General features: G+C 42.3%; 1 long non-coding RNA gene across 1 annotated transcript in view; it reads right to left on the bottom strand.

The window, feature by feature from the left end:
- LOC101788940 (uncharacterized) overlaps positions 1–15,609 on the bottom strand; it is a 39,251-nt gene extending 23,642 nt beyond the window's left edge. Inside the window, exon 1 of the long non-coding RNA XR_010041213.1 lies at positions 15,335–15,609. This is a non-coding gene — a long non-coding RNA (uncharacterized LOC101788940). The remainder of the gene's footprint in view (positions 1–15,334) is intronic.
- Positions 15,610–16,331: the final 722 nt, after the last annotated feature.

Here is a 16,331-nt window from a genome sequence, read left to right as displayed (position 1 = left end):
GGATGATGATTATGCTGCGAGACCTGAAGAATATTTGAAATAGAGTTTAAATGGGCCCTTATGGCTGGGGGTTTAGCTCAGCGGCATAAGCGCCTGCCTGGAAAGCAAGAGTCATGACTTTGATCCCAGGTACCAATAAATAAATAAATGGGCCCTCACTTAGCAAAAATGTTTGAAAAGCTGCAGCTTTGACAAAATAGCTTGCATATTCTAGCACCAAACTTCTGGTCTAACAGTGTTTATGAAGGCCCAATCTTGAACATTTCAAAGCAGACACACATAAAATTCTCATGTTATATGTGCTTGTTGGTAACTGTCTAAAAAAAATACAAAGTTTTCAATAATCTACTTTTTTTATGAAATGTGTCAAAAAAATTACTTGCTAAAACTCCAATTTACTTGTTATTAGTAACATCACTGGTGAATTAAAAACTAGAGCTTTCTACAATTTTCAATTTGTTTTCTTGTTTGTTATCCCAGAGAACTAAATGTTTTTAGGAGAATCAAGGAAAAAATGGTACAATATAAGTGGTCGAGAAATGTTTTAAGATAAAGAGCAGAGCATCATGAAGACACAGGTCCTTGGCCAAAAGGGTCATACTTAGCGGAGTTGTAGAGAATTAGCACCCTGACCCCGAGCATGCTTCGCCTGCTTTGGTCAGATACCCGTGAAACCGTGCATGCTGGTGAGCTCAGAGCTTTGGCCCTCAATCTGAGACTTGGACCTCTTTACTTAATCTCACTGACCATAAATGTCTCCATTCTTAGATGTGAGTCTTTTAGTAACTACTCAAGAGTCATAGGAGGCTCAACGAAGGAAGTAAACACACTAGGTTTAATTTCAGTTTTTTAAAAAACACTTTTATGAAAAAATAAAATTTCTTAACAATAAGAGAATAGCAATAGTGTATACACTGTGTATCATTATCTTCAAAGTAGTTACTCAGAATACAAGACATAGACGAGATTCTTGCAAAGAGGAAACAAACACAAATAACAGCAAAAGCTTTCTTTTCAATGAACTAAGATAAACTAGTAGTATAAATTAAGCAAATTAGCATGTATATGAATGGCTGAATCTTGGAAACAATGTATAGGTCCATCAACAGATGAATGGATTAGAAAAATGTATTTATATGCAATGAAGTACTACATTGCCATTAAGAAAGATAAACTTAAAGCAGTCATGGGTAAATGAATATAACTGGAGAAAATAATGTTAAGTGAAATCAGACAGACACACAAGCTTAAACGTCACATGATCTCATTTATATGAGATATACCACATCTATATCTCATATATATTGTATACTGTAATATTATATATATGGTATACCATATGCATCATACATATGATACACCATGTATATTTCATATATATGATACACTTTGTATATATATGATAAATAGGAAGTAGAGGGTCCAAATATTTTCCAAATTATCTATTCTATTATTTCAAAAATATTTTAATATATAAACTAATTTTTTTCATTTATCCTACTAGTTTATCTTAGTTCATTCAGATTTTTATTTTTGTAGCATCTGGTTGCAGTTATAATGTTCGCCATCATCTTGGAAAACTGGTACATGTGTGCAAAGTCTTAATTCATTTTGCATCACCTTCTTCCCCTTATTCTCCTTCCTCCCTCCATCCTTTGCTCCCCGTCCTTTTGTAAACTATCTGCCTCTTTGTTTCTACTACCCGTTTTTCACTTGGCTTTTAATTATTTGTATTTCAACTTCTCATATAAGAGAAACTGTGTAATTAAATATCTGATTTGTATATTGTATATCTGATTTATTTCACTCAGGATTATGGTCTCAAAGTGTCATTTTTCTACAAGTGAATCAAGTGTATGCTGCTTGAGATCAGAGTAGCACTCCTTTGTGTATTGCCATATTTTCTTTCTCTATTTATCTGTTGGTGGATACACAGGCTGCTTCCAAGATGAATCTGTCATGCATGGTGCTTCTACAAACATGCGTCCATGTGTCATTGTACTATAATACCTTTAACACTTTGGGGAAGATACCTAAAAGGAGAATAACTGGGTTAAATGGAGTTTCTAATTTTAGTTTTTGAGGAATCTCAAAAACTTCCACAGTGGCAGTAGGATTTTACATTCCCGCTAGCAATGTAGAAGGTTCCTCCTTCCCCACAGACTTGTCAGCAGCTGTTATTTTTTGATTTCTTGATGATAGCTTTTCTTTCTGAAGCAAGATGGAATCTCGGTGTTGTTTTCATTTACATTTCTTCAACGATCAAGATGCTGAACATTTCTTGAGACAGGTCATTTATGTCTCCCTCCAAGTACCTGTTTATTGTATTTGTCTCTGTTTTGATTGGGTGTTGTATTTTGAGGGGATCTAAGTTTTTAGTTCTTTTCATGTTAGTCCTCTGCTGAAGAGTAGTTAGACTAATTTTTCCCATTTTTTAGATTGTCTCTCCCCTGTTGGTTGTTTACTTTGCTGCGCAGAAGCTTTTTAATTTAATATGATTCCATTTGTTGATTCTTGATGTTTTTTCCCATGCAGTTGGGATTCTGTTCAACTGCTGCCATTTCTCAGAGCTAGGGATGGTAGCCTAACTGCTTAGGTTCACTTCCCAAAGCTTCTCTTCCTTGACAGCATCAGTTAAAGGGAGGTATTCAAACTCTTTGTGTCCTGTTGTCATTATCTTTAAAACAAGGCATAATAATAATACTAATAACAACTCAGAGGTTGTCAGAAGAAACAAATGATCACAGTAAATTCTCAACTCAGACTCTGACTTAATATTAATAAATGTTAGTGGTTGTGGATGCTATCATCTTCCTTGTTGAAGGCCTGCAGGTATTTATGGAGGATTCAACATCAGCATGTGTAAGTGTGTGTGTGTGTGTGTGTGTGTATACATAAGAGACACACATATAACCTCATAATAGTCATTTCATGTGTACCAATACCTTTGCGATAAGTGCTTTCAGTTTCCCCAACTCACAGATGACAAGATTGAGGTACTAATATCTTGCCCCAGATCTTATAGCCAGGAAGGATGCAGCTCAGTTTTGATCTCAAACAAGCATCACAAGGTGGAACAGTGAAGTGTCTTCTCTCAACAAAGCTGTGACAGTGACTCTCCCCCCCCCCCAGATCGATTGCTCTTTCTCACTATAGGCTTCCTGAAGGGCAGAAACGTGTGACATGGTACCTCCTGATAAAGCCCCACTCCATTAGGAGAAGATGATCTCAAAAGATGTCTAGAGGACAAGAAGGAAGGGATGGTGCCTGCGTGTTTGGAACTGTTCTTAAAATCCTGGAATCCCAGAGGCATCCTTGGCTTGCCTGACCTCTGTGTCTATCTTGCTTGTCCACACTGTCCGTTCTTCTGCAGTCTGAGATTAAAACAGTGTCCATGAAATGCCACTAAGGAATAACGTGCTGTGGCTTACACCCTGCTGCTAAAGGCTGATGACAAATTCTGCTCTCTCTAAAGCTTGACTGTAATGCACAGGACTGAATCTCACACTGCAGTGTAAGGACGGTGACACTTCAGGATGTCTAAGAGGTAAGTCTTAAAATCAGGACACACTGTAAGCAGAAATTCAACTTACATGCTTAACAGTGACAGAGTCAGAGCCACTACTAAGAAAGCAAGATCCAGAGAGATCTCAAGATGACCCAGTGGCTGACTATACAGTTTGTCAGAAATGGTCATTTCTCACACTGCCTTTCAAATGAGAGTACTTTGGCTGGTTCCATCTAAACCTGGCCCTATCACCGTCTACTTTTACTTTCCAGTGTCCCCATTTTGGAGAGACATCTTTGAAGCACAGCCAACTGTTCCAGTAAGCATAGAGAACAGAACGGTGATTTCCGAGAGTAAGGTCTGGTGGAAACAAAACCCAGACGTGTAAAATGTGTCACTTCAGCTCACACCAGTACCCACATTCCCATCCAGTTCCCACTCCCTACCTCACTCCCTGCTGCCCATCAACACACCCAGAATTTTATCCTGGGGAAACCACAGTCCACACTCACCACCGGAGGCCAAATACCCCCTGGCATCAGCCTTGTTTTGAAAAGGGAGACAGAAAAGTTGTCAAGACCTACAGGGCTTCTTAAAACTCTGTTGCATCAAATATGGCATTATCTTTCTCTTTCAGAGACTTCTTAATTGATTTCATGCAAGAGATTGACAGGTAATGAGTTTTAAATGAATGATAATATCCCACTACCCTGACTGGCTAAGAAAGCACATGGCTTTTGCCCTGTCTTAGTGAGAGTAGGGAAAGCAAAGAAACTCTGTGGAAATCTGGGCCTCACAGCAACAGGCAAAACCTGGATTCTTGGCCTCAGACCTTGTCAATTCTTATTCAGTTTCAGCAACGTGCTTATAACAGTTCCATGACAAGCATGGTGCTAGGTATTGACGCAGCGGAAATGACAGACCATACAGCTGGGTACTCAGAATACTTCAGTGTAATTAATTGATGATTGACAATTAAATTCATTAATAATAGGTAGGTGAAGTTTATTTGGAACTCAGCCTTTCAAAGTTACTTGCAGTTCCAAGTATATACCATATCTTTCTGAGCCTCAAAGCCTTTCTAATGCAGATTTTTGGCCAGGAATCCCTGTCTTTCCTGCCTGCTCCAGAGCTGGTCATCAGGGCTCATCACATGTTTTCTGGCTATCTTCTTTCCAAATATCTTCCTATGTTTTTAAACTATACAGTGGATTTGAGCATCCTTGTTTTCATTTTTAGTTACTAGATCATATTTGCTTAATGCATGTTAAGCGGATAGACAAATGAATAATGCGAGATAAAATAAAAAGAAGTTATGGGTACCGCAGCTACTACTGACTAGTGCAAGGCTCCCACGGTGTGGTACGCAGATAAGACTTGCTCCTCAAAGGTGAGAATCACAGGACAGCATTCCCTGTGACCGTCACCTGCTGTTGATAGGAGTGCAACGTACAAAGCTTAGCAGCGAAAGCTATCATCATGGAAGATGAAATTAGGGGTTCTGTAAAGAGCATACCACTTCGTAAGCAGCGGTTACTTCGCAAACAGTAGTCAAGTTGAAACTGGATCAGGTGGAATCAGAACACCAGAATGGAATGGGGTGGAGTGGAATGTGGTTTAATTACAATGACTTCGTAAGTCTGATAGAACGCGAGCTCCTTAAGCAGCGGGGATCCTGTCGGCCTTGGTGTTTGCTGTCTCCTTGGTGTCTAGCCCAACGCAGTTACTAAATGCATATGAGTGAAAGAGGGAAAAGATGAACAACTAGATAAATGGTAGTCACTCTGTCAACACACAAGTCCGGATACTTACGAACGGGCCTCCCCAGGAAGAGATCAAGGAATTCAGAAAGCCTTTTTCAGCCAAAGACTGACTCTCATTAACCTAGGAAGACAAAGCAAGATGCAGGGTGCACATCAGCTATGTCAATGCACATGAAAGGAAACTAAGATGCAGATAAAAGGGAAGTTACTATTCTGCAGTCCCTGGCTTTGGAACAGGTGGGATGCAGTCGTGTAGCCTGTGGTTCTCTACCTTTATAAAGTGTGATGTGCTTGACAGTAGCCACTGGTGTGGGACACCTAGATACTCTGCCAAGGAAAGAACGTAAAATTCAAAGATCCCCATAACCACCCTGAATCCCTTGATCCCTTCTGGGGGGTCTGCTCATCGTGCCTGACCTGCCTAGTGTCTCTGAGAGGGAGGGGTGCTTGCTTGGCACCCATGGCAGTAGGACCTAAGGCCAGTGTCTGAAAAGTGGTCGGGATCCATGAGGTTCTCCCACTGGGGAGGGGAAAATGCTGATTGCCAAGAGCAGCTGCCTTTAACCCACCCACTGGTTCAGAATTTAAGAACTATTTTATTAGCAGAACCGAGCCACAATGTCATCGTGGAGAAGTTATATGCCAATAGAACTTTCAGCCAAAGGGGCATCCACAACAAACTAACTGAGCTTCCTCACTGAGGAGGTGTTGGAGATGAGACCCTTCATAAAGAAAGGACATGCCCGAAGCCACAGCTGGTCAGTGTAGACTGGAGACAGGACTTGTGCTCCTGACCACCAGGTCAATGGGCTTTCTGGACCCGACCCTCCTCAGAACTTCCTGGCTACACTCAAGATTGCCCCAAGCTGCCCTTCAAAAAAGTGAGTACCAGGCGACTTGATGAGGCAGTGAGGTAGCAGAGGTAAATGCTCAGAAAAGGAAAAGGGAAAGTGTGGATGAGGGGAACAACTGATCCAGAAAAATCTCTTCACTGGGGTTGCAGTGTTCTAATACCCTGCTCTATGTGGGACTTGGAAAGCACAATCCAGTTCAAAGTAGAGCTCTCTGCGAGCAGGTGCAGGACACGGTCAGGGTCAGGAATATTGTGAAGGTAGAATGGGGCACCCCTGCCTTTCCAAATCAGAACTTCTTGACCTACCAATACTCTCTTTGCTTTCTTTTCTTCTGTCAAAACTTTGTCTCAGATTCCTCATTCACACCAAGCTGTGTGGTATGACGAAAAGGATATATGGCTTTCACATAGTCACTGCCATAACATTTGTGGTCGAGGTGATGACACTGACTTGTCACACTGTGAACACCCAAGGCGTAGAGATTACATGGCATCCCGAAAAGAAACTTCCGTAATAAAGAATGCTATAGTCAAGAGGCTGGAGAAAACCTGCATGGAGTTGAAGCAAGTTTTATAAAAGTCCAGAATGATCGTCAGGGAGGCACCTTAAAGCTAACCTGCCACTTCCATAATTTTTCACTCCAGTTTTTTTTTTTTTTTTTCCAGAAAGGAAGGGTATCACCCACCACGCCCACTACCAATCCCAGCCTCTATCGCCAGGCCTGGCAAGCATCCGGGGCCTGGTGCTCACGCTTTTGCTAATGAACTCTCATCCCTCCAGTGTCCCTGGGGCAGGGACAGCATTACCGTTCTTTTCCTACAGGAAGAGGAAGAGAGAGGCAAGGCACTAAGTCATGATGAGAGGAGGAGAATGAGGCAGGATTCTAACCTAAGTTATCCTCACTCCCAAAACAAAGTTCAGGGAGAACTGCTGCTCCTGAAAGTGGGACTCTGAAGGGAACGTTTATGAAACAAGCAGCAGAGGGTGCATCAAATGCAGCAGGTCAGCAGCAGGTACCCCACGCTACATTTCAGAGCCAGATGTTTCTACTGGAGCAAAACGGATTGGTTAGAATCATGCTCTCCCTACAATGCATCCTAACTCCTGAAACTTGCGAATCCATTGCCTTCCATGTAGAGGAAACTTTGCAAATGAGCCTTAGGTACGCAGGTGACCTTGGATTATCCGGGGCACCTCATAAAGTCACAGGTTCCTTAGAAAGGGGGCCAAAAGAAACAGGACAGACAGACACATCTACGAAGGCATGCATGCTTGGATTATAAGCGAGGTATCGAAGAAGGCGAGAATCCCCTACAATCAGGAAAAGTGCCAGAAATAGAATCATCTCTTTCAGAGCCAGGCAAAGAGTGCAGCCTTGAGGACACCAGTACAACTGATTTCCAATTTCCAGTTCCCAGAAGTGTAAAGACAATGACTTTCTATAGTTTTATGTTACTAAGAGTGAGGTAATTTGTTGGGCCAGCAAATAGGAAAGTAATACACTCGGGCAGCCACAGATAATATAGAACATCCAGTTAAACTGGAATTTCAGATAAGCACCTTTTTTAGAATAAATAGGTTCCAAGCAACATGTGTGTATCATATGTTTTCATTTGCGAGTCTGGTAACGTTAACTAGCTCCCTCCCCACTAGGCCCAGGGTCTGGTGTGTCCTCTTCCTGGCCCCTGGAGCAGGCTCAGCCGTAGTCACGACAGTATTATTCTACCTGCTGCTGTGGGCTAGGCTATGACTCAACACAGCGAGACTGCTAAGGCCTCAGACAAATAGCTCAGAGGGAAAGTTATTATTCTATATCATTGCCTATCAATTATTTATGGTTTATAATGCAGTGCCATTTGTAATGGGTAATATGCTTTTCTATTGTGTCATAATATCACCCAACTCATCAGAGCAGCCACTGGGAAGATGGATTGGTTTACTGCAAACAGCAGTACCTGGCATTTTTTTAACAAGATGGGTGCATTTTTTAACCTGAAAAGCACTGCTATTTTAGATAAAACTCTCCTCGGAATTCAAGGAGAAAGATAGAATCCCCCCTTCTGACAAATTGATTTCCTAAGAATCAGGGCAGAAATTAGGGTAAGGCAAATGTGCTGTGCTGGGCACAAAGTATGGAGGGATTCCACATTTTAGATGCAAACTCTGTCTTTGCACAAGCATGAGTGCTCCCAAAATCCCAAGTCCTGGGAAACCCACTTGCCTCGCCACAGCCTTGGCCCAGTTAAGAAAATTCACATCTAAAATATATAAATAACTCAAAAATTGGACTTCTTCATAGCTTAACCACTAACATCCTCACCATCTGGGGATCCTGGGCCTCTCCCTGGGAATCAAACACTCCCCCTAGCTGAGCTCAGTCTCAGATTCAAGTTCAGAAAGATCTTTTGGGAAACACAGATCTCTTCTCTCAGACTCATTTCTTCCTAAGCAAAACAAAAGATTGCACATGACAATCCATGTTGCCTCTTAAAGTTTAACATTTATAGCCTACCTCTTATAGAATAAAAAAGATAATAAAGCAAGAGAGAATGAAGGAGAAGGGGAAGAAAAGGAGATGAAGAAGGCAGAGAAGGGAGGAAAAAGGAGAAGGGAAAAAGAAAACTTCAGATAAAAATTCTTGCCACAGAAAATACTATTGTGTGAGGTTTTTAAAATTGGAAAACCAAAGAAATGTTAACACGTGAGCCTGTAAGTGAGCTGAAGACTCAGTACTGCCTTCCACACTCGGTTGCTTGGGGGCTCCATCCAGGCTCCGGTGGCATCTCCTAATGGCTGACAGCAGTGCTTCGGGACAGGGTGGGTGGCCTTGGTGGGGCACTGCCAGCTCCTCAGCTGTGTGATCTGAGCACAGTGCAGCACTCAGGCCTGTGGAGAGCAGTTCTCTCCCCAGTCACCTCCTGCCTGTCCTGGCTTCAATATTCTTGAATGTCCTTGGCCTTCCGTGGGAACTCGTGCATTCTGAGGAGCAGCAAGGCAGCCTGGGCACAGATGCCCTCCTCTCCAGGGCCCTGTCTGAATGTCAACAACCCCAATCCCATTACGGCTTTTCTACCTCACTCATCACCATGAGTTTTTCATCTCTGCCAATGTTCAGGGAAATATCATTTCCATTTTCAGGGGAAACAACTCTGCTTTTCATTCGAGAATTTGCCAGGCATTGGTTTTTATTATAACTTCAAGTTTTTCTCATATCATATTTTATTTAGGTTTCTAAAGCCTATTTATTCTTGTAGCTTAAGTAAGGGAGAATTTTCTGGCTAACTGAATAGGTAGACAATTGCAGGAGATTCTAAATTTCAAATATTCACCAAAGGAAAGAGACCTATTGCAAGATGGTTTTGTATTTTTTAAAAAAGTGCACCTGCTGAAAGACTCAGTGGAGAAATTACACATCACGAAATTCGCTTGGAAGAAGACCTGAGAAATGAGATCACTGTGCTCACTTGAGATGAGCCTTAAGAATTAGGACACAGATACAGAGTGCACTGCTGTGGGCCCCCAGCCTGGTGACACCTGAAGGTGCCTGAGGGGTCCAGTGAAGGCTGAGCAGAGACATGGGATTCCTTCCTAATGATCCCAGAGACAGGGCAGCAGAATGATACTGACAAGAGCAGAAAGCCTGCTACATTAAATAAAAGACAGATAATAGGAAGCAGGGAAGTAAATCATTGGTAAATGGGAAGAGGATGAAAAAAAGGGGAGAAGGAAGGCCAGGGACTTAGCTCAATGATGCTGCGCCTGCCTGGCAAGCATGAGGTCCTGAGTTCAATTCCTGGTACCAGAAAAACAATGCAGGGAAGAGAAAGAAAGGGAATGAAAAACAAAAAGAAAGAAAGAAACATGGGATGCGTGTACAAGCTCCCCACAATGAATGTAATCATCATGTCCAGCATACATATACTACTAAAATAAAAATGAAAAACCAGGAAGGAAAGGCCCACTGCAGACCTCCCAGGCACTGCCCCACGTGAACCTTACCACCGTCCTGCAGTGGGGTAGGCAGCTTCAGTGCAGAGCTAAGAGAACCCGAGCTCAGGGAGCCCAGCGATCAGCAAACTAGCAACCGAGTAAAGCCAGCACCCAGGCTTGCCTCATTCTCTTTCTGAGAGCTAAGGCTGCTTTCTGATCGGGAAATGCCAGGTTGATGGTGTCACTGTACTGTTGCTAATAGAAATAATAGTAGCTCCTAGGCTAGGAAATCAATTAATACCTTACAGTGGGCTTTCACAATTATCTTCCCACTTGATGATGCTAGCAAACTCAGGAAGATAATATTCCATATCATCTTATGAATCAAGAAACTGAGGGTTACATTTCAGATAGGTGACAGGCACACACCATCTGGTAGTTTGTCTGGAGTCACGCAAACTGTGTTCAGATCTTCATCCTGCTGCTTTCCAATCTTGTGACCTTAGCTAGAGTGTGTGTTTCCTCTAGATCTTAGTTTTCACATTGAATCACCATGCTTAGTCCTTCAGTCCACAGTGGTCCAAGTTCTAGAAATGCAGTAATGAACAAAGCAAAAACCCTTGCCTTTGAGAGGTGCCATGAAGAAAGACAACGAGATCCTGGATCTCGCTGTCGGGATCCTGGATCTGCCTGTGCAGTCGAATGTCTCTGCTCACCCTTGCTCTGCATCTGAGCACGCTCACAGCATGCAGGGCCAGGAAGTGAACCACAGGACTTGTACCAGAGGTGGTATCGCACACCTACCGACTCTCAGATCCTTCTTATTTGTTCGAGTGTTTTTTGGCCTCCCCACCTTCATCCACGGTGTCCTCTCACCACTCCCAGCTTTCTTTCCTCCCTCTGCTCCACACAGGATTCAGACAATGACAGAAGCTGAAAGTCCCTGCAGATCCAGGCTTTTGGCTTTAGTAAGAGAGCATTCTTTAATGCTCAGGGAAATCTAGCCCAGCCTTCCATGCTGCAAAAGAAGGGGCTAAGGCCAAGAACTGCATGGGTAATGTGACTGCAGAGTCCTGGTCCATGAGAATAAGAAAAGTAGATTAACTAATTCTTAAGTTTATCCCATTGTTCTTGCTTTGAGTTCTTTGATAGACATAAGGTCTAATGAAATCACCTGTATCTAAGCCCGGTTGCCTCTAACTGGCTCCTCCACTGTTATCCTAGACCCTACGGCCCATATGCATGTGCGTCCTGATAAATCTTTAGAATTTGGACTAAATATGGTGCCTTATTCCCACAGAGCTCTCCAGGGACTTTCTGCTGTGTCTCTCTTGGGCCTGAGAACCAGGAATGCTCTGGCTCCCACCCCTGTCTGTGAAGAACCCCTTGCGTTTCTGGCCTGCTCCAGTCTCTCTGGCCTCTGTGCCATTATACCCCAGGCTTTCCCTTCTCAGCAGCAATCAGGATGGCTCCCAATCTTCCCACTAGCTCATATGTACACCTTGTGTAAGATCCCTCTCCCTGTGTGTAGGTTGAGCCCTGTGACCTGCTGGATGAGGGAAAGATCAGAGGACGTTGCTCACAAATCAGGTTGGAAAAGACCGACACCTCCATCCCTTTGGCTGTTGTTCCCTTTCACTCACCTTGTTCTGTCAGATGCAGTACTGTAAGCTCCCATATTACAAGCTGACACATGGCAGCAGCTAAGCGTGCCCTGTACCCAACAGCTCATGAGGAACCAAGACCCTCCTCACTCCAGCAGCCCTGGAGAACATGAACTGTGCCACCAACAAGGTGAGTGAGTGTGAAAGCATTCCATCTCCCATCCATAAACTGACTAAAACCCAGGCCAGTATCTTAATTGCTGCTTATCAGAGACCCTGACCCAGGGGATCCGGCTGTGCCATGCCTCATTCCTGACCCACAGAAACCATGAGGTAATAAACATTTACTGCTTTAAGCTGTGCAGTTCTAGTGTAATGTGTTACCCAACAACAGCCTACTAAGACACTATGTCAGAACCCTTCCCTCTCTTGTTCTCTTAACCAGGCATTGGCTTTCCACCCAGACCTCCCACTGGCTGGCTCCCTGTTCAGCCTCTCAGCTTAGGTGTTCTCTGCTCAGAATTTCCTCCCTGGCCGACTCTACAATCAAACCACTTTTCTGTTTTATTACCCACTCTCAAAGTGGAGGGGCGGGTGGGTTGCTTTTACTTACTGGTTTACCTGTCACTCTCATCATGAAACCAAACCTCTAAAGTGTAAAAGGAGTAACCTTTTCTGATGTATTCATAGCTAAAATCCTTGCTCCTAAAACACAGCCTGGCACATAGCACTCTTTTAGTACACATGTGCTTAATACATAAATGAACGAGCAATGCGTGGGAAGGAGACACGAAAGAGATGGAGGAGATGAAGGCCAGAAACATGAATTTTTAAAGCCCTAGGACAACAGGACAATGTTTTCCCTCATGACTTACTCCATTTATTTGACAGAATACACGTAAAGCTTGAAGGAACCTAGCTTGTTTCAGAGATCACTTCATAGCTTTATGATTTCTCTGCTTGGTTTCCCTGCACACTGCAGATGAATTTCCAAGTGACAGAAAAACAAAATTCTGTTCCTTCTGGACCTCCATCCCATTTCCTTTCCTACAAACCACCACCAAGTTCCTCTACATTTCCCCTGTCAGAGTATTTAAAAGATTGCAAGTCTTACAGAGTTATTAGGATACCATATTTACATTTGATAAGTGTCAATGACTCAAAAACAAGTTAATATCCCCTTAAATTCATGTGGTTTTTAAAGCTAAATGGATGTTTCTAGGTTTAGAGTAAATTTCTGAGTTGTAAAAGCTCACTGTGCATCTCTGCGAGGTTCTGTTTCCTTCCTGCTCTCACGTCGTGTGTAAAATGAACTGCACCCCACGTTTCTACAGAAAGCTGAGATAAAAGATCATCACCTTTTTGAAAGCACCTCCAGGGGAAAACCTAAGAAATATGTGTCTGTTTTATTTCTGAATGCACTTATAAATGAAGACACACATCCTTTCAGCACCAAAATCTTATCTAGCACGAGGCAAAGACGGTCAAATTGGGTCAACCAAGCACTGTCTCCCAGCGGCCATGTTCAAGATGGATGCCAATAAAAAGAAATACACAAAACACAGCCAAAGACACAACCCAAGAGTCACATCAGCAGAAAAGGTGCATCATCTAAACTTTCAACAAGAGCACTGTTGAAGTACACTGTGGTGTAAACAATAGAATACCAGATACCCTATGAAACTGTGTCTTCAGAACCTTAAGGAAAATGTTTCTGATATCTCAGTAAGTGAAATTTACTCAAAGGCAAGACATGAGCACATTCTGTTTTTATATTTTGGATCTTCTAAGATGAACTGTGTCCTCACTTTCTCACTCTCCCAACTCCTTTTGATAAGGCTCTATACTGCCTCTCCACAGGATTCTCATTCTTGCCAAGGATCATTTCTGACATTTCTGAGAGACCAGGAGATAGGGAGAGAAAGATTGAGGCAGAAAGATAGTAAAACTTTAGATAAAATTATTTCTTTCTGGGTTTATCTCTATTGTGAAGGTTGTAGATTGTAAGGAAAAAAGAGAGCAAATCAAAAGATAATCCTGAGAAATGCATCAGACTTCATAGAAAAAAAAGTTTAGAGCAGGGAACAGAGGGTTGCAGATCTCTAAGAAGACTGAGAATGATTTGGGGTGTGTGGAGAATCCAGAACTTCTTATGCAATTTTATAGTATGAAAAAAAGCACAATTTCACAATAGATATGATCTGATTTCTACTTAACAGTTGTGGGAAACCCTAGGTAAACTCTGCATTTTTGCCAATAGTCATCTATGACTAATGGGTTAGTGACTATTGAGTATAATATTGTTATGGTTCTTTTAAGTGCATAGAAGAAGACAGTGTGATTATCTAAAAGCTGAACACTGACCACCATAGCAGTGGTAGTTCTCCACAACGGGACCAGGGCTAGTTTATATTTTGTTCTTTCCCTGAATTATCTCTAGCTTCCTAAGTAAAAAGGGACTTATATATCCAGAAAAAAAAAAAACACATACATCCAACCAGTGTGCCCATGATCCATCCCTACAATTGCAGCTGAGAGGATGTCAGATAATGTGACAGAGAAGGCAGAGAAAGAGCTTTCTGAGGACTGTGTCGGGGAAGGATGTGGGAGGAATCCCTGCAACCCCCCCCCCCAACCATGGTCTTGGTCTTGTTGATAGGACTTTTTTGCCAAAGGCAGTTTTGTAGATACTTTTTAAAAAGTTGCATCAGAGTCAAGAATGCAGAGCAGCAGCATAGTGCTTGCTGGCAAGTGTGAAGCCCTGAGTTCCCAGGGAATCTGGTACAGAGCTTGAGGAGAAGGGACGGAAGAGTTTTTTTTATCATGAACATTTTTCCATTTGGTTCCACACTTGCCCTGCATATACTTTTCCTTTTATGCATAGAAACATAAAAGATGAGGGAGAACTCTCCTGACCAAACTATCATCGCCTGATTTTCTGAATATACAGGAAGTTTAAGTCCTCCAGGATTGCCTTACATCAGTTCTCACACTCCATATTTAAGCAGAGATCACAAAGTGCTCACACACCTTTGAAGAAGTCCTTACATCAAATGATCATGGAAAAATATGAAGCAAATATTGATACAGCCTTTCTGGGGTGCTAGGAACTTGTCTAAACAGTTTACTTACATTAACTCTATAATGGCACAGTGGAGTCGATGCTGTGATTACAGTTGTTTGACTCATGAGGAAGTAAAAACTCAGAAAGACTAAATCGGCTAACGGTGGTGATCCATCCAATCTACAGTCTAGATTTGAAGGAAGCTAACCTAGCTCCACAGCAGAAATAATGCAGTTAGGACTTGAAAGGCAAGCATATCCCATGGGATTTTATATGGTCCATAGGTTAAAAATTGTTTTTACATTTTAAATCAGTATATATTAAGTACTTCAATAAGTCTACATAAAATATACGATGCTGTCTTTGGCTTTCAAACTTAAAATACCTAATACCTGGCTCTTTAATAGAAAAAAAAAGATTTTTGTTATTCTCAGCAGCACAAGCACCTGCCTGGCAAGTGCAAGGTCCTGAGTTTGATTCCTAGTACCAAAAACAAATTATTATTCCTTGCTATGGAGCATCTAAGCTGCGGCAAGGTAGTCCCTCTTATTTGAAATCATTACCTGTTCTTGCACCCACCGTCTGCTATCCGCAACAATAAAATAACTTACTGTCAATCAGGAAGCTTCCTCACTCTCTTCTTTTTCCGTTGCAGCCGGTTCCAAGCATTATGGTTTATATCCGAATCTTCCCCTAAAGCTTCATGTGCTCATAAGGGGGCTTTTGCATCACAGGGGCACTATCACTAAATGTGACAGTAGGAGTTGGGGCCTGGTGGAAAGATGCAGGCTCCTGGTGTCATGACCTGAAAGCAGATGCCTCCCTTCCCAGCACCCTTCATCATTCTCTGCTTTCACACCGTGATGCATGCAGATTTTCCTCTGCCAGGCCCCTCTGCCATGCTGCTTCTATTTTGGAGCTGGCCAATCACAGACTGAAATGTGAGCCAAAATAGCTCTCCTAAGTTGTGGGTGGTGGATAATTTGGTGGCATTATTGCTATGATGCTGAACATATCACTTAGAAGCATTTGAAAGTGATTCATGGAAGGGATTTGGAAAGGTTTGGAAACGCTTACTAGAGAAGCCCTAGAATGTTATAAACTAATCGATGGGGAGATTCTTCTTGGAGTACAGATGAGAGGAATGCTAAAAAACACAGATAGTAAAGGCTCTGGAGTTTCAGTTGAGAAAAAGACTTCATTGACAGTAGAACTCCAGGCCATGTGTATTAAAGTCAAGTGATAATTTGTCTACATTTTGCTCATGTCCTGAGATTTTTGTATCAGACTGAAATTAAGGCAGGATAATGCATGTGGTAGAGTAAATTTCAAAGCTGCCCAGTGTTCAGGCTACAGCATAGGTACTACTTGCTGGTCTGAGCCAGGTTTATACTGAAAATCAGGAGCCAAATAATCATTTAAAAAGCTTTCTGCTTCACCAGAACAGAAGGAACAGAAAGTTTTGGCCAAAGACAGCTTGATTGTTGAAAGGATTAGCACTGAAAGTAAAGACAATAAAATGGATGTCTTGAGAGCATTGCCCTTTGCTCTACAAAGTTTATTCAGGACTAGGAAAAGTTACCCAGAGTTTAGACATACAGGCACTCA

Source organism: Cavia porcellus, unplaced genomic scaffold (genome assembly GCF_034190915.1).
Source record: "Cavia porcellus strain 051 isolate PalLab524CR breed Dunkin Hartley unplaced genomic scaffold, mCavPor4.1 scaffold_19, whole genome shotgun sequence".
NCBI classification, from domain to species: Eukaryota; Metazoa; Chordata; class Mammalia; order Rodentia; family Caviidae; genus Cavia; species Cavia porcellus.
Note: the sequence above shows the minus strand (reverse complement) of the source record. Positions and strands in the feature narration are given on the sequence as shown.